Genomic DNA, 4,911 nt, shown 5'->3' with positions numbered 1-4,911 from the left:
ATTGATTTAGTCATCTTATATTTATGATTTGTTATAGTTTTAGTTTGTCTAGTTAATTGTAAGTACATGCGCTGATGGTAAAAAATTAATAATTGATAATAAGGGAATGCTATTAAAGTTAATCATAACTTACCCTGCCACCCAAAACTTGTAGTTAAGTCCGTAGTTTCCACTGCAGATTTATTGGAAGTTTGCAAATTCAAAAACAACTTTTGTAACTGATAAGGTATTGAGCGAGTCTCATTTGCTCCGTCAAACTCCCAATTATAAAGAGCATTGCGAAATTCTGGAGTCATATATAATGCTTGCAATAAACTATTTAAATAACAGGTCATGGCTTGATTTACTAGGCCCACATAAGTAGGTGATTCCGCTATAAAAGTTAAGGTATTTTAGAACAAAGCGCACAAAAAAAAGGCAATTTACCTATGACAGGACTAAGCTGTCTAGCCTTTCTTCTTCTGCTATCATAAGTTGATTCTTCAAACTGTGTACTGGGATATTCACTAAGAGCAAGTTCTCCAGCTGTAGGACTGGCAGAAGCACCCAAAAACAATTCATCTTCTGAAACATCTGATACACATAGTGACATATTTTTTATCTTCAGGAGAGATATTACTAGTTCATATTCATCTTCATCTAATATAGGCCATAAAACTTCAGAGAGAGTTTTTTCTTTTAGATGATTTAGTGTGTGCTGAAATAGTAAGTTTTATATAAAATATTCAATTATTTAATATTACATATTCATTGAACATAACTAGGTAGTTGCTCATGATAAAGGGTGTCCCAATAAGAGCGCACGTTTTAATTGGTAAATAAAAGTCATAATTTATTTTAAACTGAGTGTTACTTAACAGGTACCACATAAACAACCATTGACTATGTTGCCTCCAATATACAGGAGAATGTAATTTGTAATGTATTTGATCCAGCTTTGTCTGATCATAATGCCATCCTGGCTCAGGTGCCATTCAGAAAAAGATACAAATCCAGAGGTTTGGGTAGAATTTACAGCACAAGGAACTTCCGGTCTTTTGACGCAGGATGTCGGTCTTTTAATTGGGACTCAATATTTTGTGAGCAGGATGCTCTTGCTTCATTTCACGCATCTCTTTCAAAGTTAGTTGATAGATACTTTCCCGTTCACCCATTAAAAAATCGATTTAGGGACCGGAAAAGATGGTTAACTCCTGGTATTCGCATTTCCGGTCGTAATCTTAGATTTTTTGGTATTTTAAAAAAGTTCTACCCGATAAATAATTTTGTATTGTCGCTATTCTCGAGATATCGAAAAGTTTACCGGAAAGTTGTGTGTGAAGCGAAAAGACTCTATTATTCCAAACGTTTGAAATATTCCTCCAATGAGCAACGCGAAGCGTGGTCAATTGTTAATGAGGTTGTGTCCAAAAGTAATGGCTCTCAAGAAGTGCAGATTGATTCTGACATATTAAATAAGTACTTTTGTTCGGTTGCTGATATCCTCACAAAGGGTCTCTCTTCCACTTATGACCCTCTCAAATTTTTACCTACCACTAGTGGAAACTTATTTTACCTCAGCCCCACTACTCCCAGGGAGATTTTTTGCACTATAGGATCGATGAAAAAGAAAAGGGCATCTAGTGACGATGGTATTTCAGTGAATTTATTGGGAAAACTTCCTTTGAGTGCTCTTCAGGCTCTTTCTGATGCTATTAATATTTCATTTCAGTCGGGCACATTTCCTCTTTGCCTAAAATTAGCAAAAATTTTGCCTCTTTATAAGGGTGGTGATCGTTCTAGTCCATCCAACTATAGGCCGATTTCAATTTTGTCTACTTTATCTAAGTTAATTGAAAGACTTATGAAGGATCGTCTTTTAAAGTTTCTTCTGGGGAAAGAACAATTTGGTTTTCTATCAGGGAAAAGCACCTCTGACGCTATGTTTGATTTCTTGTCCAAACTTCTCTAAACTCTAGGGTGTTAATGGAAGAGAGGCGACTGCGGCGGTGTTCTGTGACATGTCCAAAGCTTTTGATTGTGTGAGTCATAGGATACTGCTTCAGAAGCTTTCTGCTTATGGAGTTAGGGGTGTTGCACTGAAGTGGTTTGAGTGCTATTTGTCTGGTCGCGAGCAGTCTGTGTACCTTAATGGTGACTTTTCTGGTAGGGAGTCTGTGGATTGTGGTGTTCCACAGGGGTCAGTTCTTGGTCCCCTTCTATTTCTTGTATACATTAATGATCTTATTACTCTTAGCATATGTGGACATTTTACATTGTTTGCTGACGACACAACGGTTTTATGGTCGAATAAAGATCCCAAGCAGCTTGTCACAGATGTTGCAGCCGATCTCCTGAAATTAAAGCAATGGTGTGATTCCAATCAACTTTGCTTAAAAAAGTCCCATATTATTGGTTTCAATTTTCAAGCTGAGAGTCTTGATTTTGGTGAGAACGCATTGGACATGGTAGACAATTCTGCATTTCTTGGTTTAGTCATTGATAAAGATTTAAAGTTTTCTGACCATATAATAAAGTTAAATAAAAAACTTGCTTCTGGCTGCTTCTCTGTTAGGGCAACCGTTCATGAACTGGGGAGAGATGTTGCTCGTGATGTGTACTTTGCTTTGTTCGAGTCGCATTTAAGGTATGCTCTTCCATTTTGGGGTGCATGTTCAAATTATCTGTTTCAGTCTGTTTTTGTGCTGCAAAAGAGGGCTGTCAGAAGTTTATTTAAGGCCCATTCTAGAATGCATTGTGGTAATCTTTTCAAAGAGAGCCGTATTTTGACCCTACCATCATTATTTATTTTGGAAACTGCATGTTTAATATTCAAAAATAAGAACAGTTTTCCAATCCGACATCACAGTTATCCTACCAGACAGATTAATAATATTCCCCTTCCTATTCCTCATTTTACATCTATCAAAGATTCATTTATATATCGCGGTTTAATGATTTATAATCACATTAGCGTGGAATTAAGAAGTGTTCAGTCTTTGCGCCAGTTTCGTTGTAAACTAAAGTCATATTTGCTTCTAAAAGCCTTTTATTCGATTGAAGACTTTTAAGGCTGAGGATGTTGTGTAGTAGACGCTAAGCTTTTAATCTGTTCATTTTAATTTTGAACATACCTTTATGTGTCCCTTTATCTCTGCTGCCACCTTTGTCTACATGCATATATTTTGTTTTATAAAGATTTTGTTTGTAACATTTTTCTCTTGCATTTTTTTTTTTTTTAGGGATTTTATATGTTGTATAAATTTTTTATATTTGTTTTGTAAAATCTGATTTGATTGTATTTATTTTCTGAAGCTTTGTCAATAAAATTCGTGTACATGTACCAAATTGTACTTGTTGTACATAATTGTATCGTTTTGAGAAATTTTCAATTACATTTTCACATAATTGCGGCCCAATTTCGCTAATAATACGTCTAATTTCGTTTTTCAACTGTGGAATTGTTGTTGGGTTATTAGCGTATACGAGGGATTTTAAAAAACCCCCAAAGAAAAAAGTCACAAGGCGTTAAATCGCATGATCTTGCGGGCCAGTTCTGGTCTCCATTCCGTGAAATGACACGACCGGGAAACTTTCTTTGCAACAATTGAATTGCTTTACGTGTAGTGTGACATGTCGCACCATCCTGTTGGTACCACATACCGCCCGTATCCATACCATCCAATTGAGGCCATAAAAGTTCAGTGAGCATATTACGATAGCGTTCGCTGTTCACGGTAACTGCATTTTCAGCCTCGTCCTCTAAGAAGTACGGTCCAATTACTACACCTGTCCAAAGTCCGCGCCAAACAGTGACTCTTAATCGATGCATTTTCTTCTCATGAATGACTCTAGGATTCTCTTCGCCCCAAATTCGGCAATTTTGTTTATTAACAAAGCCATTAAGGTGTGCCTCATCGGTAAAGAATTTTTTTTTCGAAAAATCGACATCCATTTGTTGTTTTTGCAATACCCAAGAAGAAAATGTAAGGCGCGTCGCATGATCCACTGGCTTTAATTCTTGGGTCAATTAAATCTTATAGGCATGTAAATGAAGATCTTTTGTTAGAATTCGGTGGGTAGTGCTCTTAGAAATGTGGAACTGCTGTGCACGATGACGGATAGATGTTCCCGGATTCTCGCCAACACTTTCACGCACTGCGGCAATATTTTCAACAGAACGGCTAGTACGGTGACGCACTGGTGTTTTTACATCCAGTACAGAACCATTTTGTTCAAATTTATCAATTAGTCTTTGGACGGTCGTGTGATTTGGTGCATCGTGTCGACCAAAAATGCCCCGCAATTTACGAATTTACTGTTTCCGCAAAACATTATCCATATTTGTAGTGTGTTTTAACAATAATAATTCGTTGTCCGACCGTATATCATTCCATGGCTACTAATCGCAAACTGTTTACATTATTCTTTTCAGTTTTTTTTTTTGACATACTGCGATAAAATAAGAATGCTGCGCAATTCAAAACGTGCGTTCCTATTGGGACACCCTTTATATTAAAGATAAAAAAGTATATTCTTACCTTTTTTTCACCATTAACTTTGAGAGTAATTTCAAAATCTGAAGGTAGTTCATATTTTTCTGATAATTCATAAAACAGAGAACTTATTGTATTGGTTATCTCAAAGTTAAAAATGAATGGGTCTTCAGGTGTAGGCTCAGGAGAAAAATCTAATGTTACTGTGAACCTAATCATTTCCTAAAAGAGAAAGTTATTATTAGTGCTGTAGTCAAATCATTATTTATATATATGTTCATAAATGCTGGTACAAAAATTAATTTCTTAGTTCATTTATATACAGTGTACCCCAGATAAAATGATATACATATGAATTTCATAAAAGGTAAGAGATATAGTTTCAGTTAACTGGGAAAAAAGTTGTGCTGTTCCAAGCCCAATCAGATAGGATATT

The 4,911-nt window shown here is 35.9% G+C and overlaps 1 long non-coding RNA gene across 1 annotated transcript; it reads right to left on the bottom strand.

The window, feature by feature from the left end:
• Positions 1-136: 136 nt before the first annotated feature.
• Positions 137-4,711, bottom strand: LOC126750055 (uncharacterized). The gene is made up of 3 exons (XR_007665615.1): positions 4,521-4,711; positions 427-697; positions 137-373 (listed from the first exon to the last, which is right to left on the bottom strand). It is a non-coding gene; the product is annotated as an uncharacterized LOC126750055 (long non-coding RNA).
• Positions 4,712-4,911: the final 200 nt, after the last annotated feature.

Source organism: Anthonomus grandis, unplaced genomic scaffold (genome assembly GCF_022605725.1).
Source record: "Anthonomus grandis grandis unplaced genomic scaffold, icAntGran1.3 ctg00001197.1, whole genome shotgun sequence".
NCBI lineage: Eukaryota > Metazoa > Arthropoda > Insecta > Coleoptera > Curculionidae > Anthonomus > Anthonomus grandis.
The sequence above is the reverse complement of the archived record's forward strand: the minus strand, read 5'-3'. Positions and strand labels throughout refer to the sequence as shown.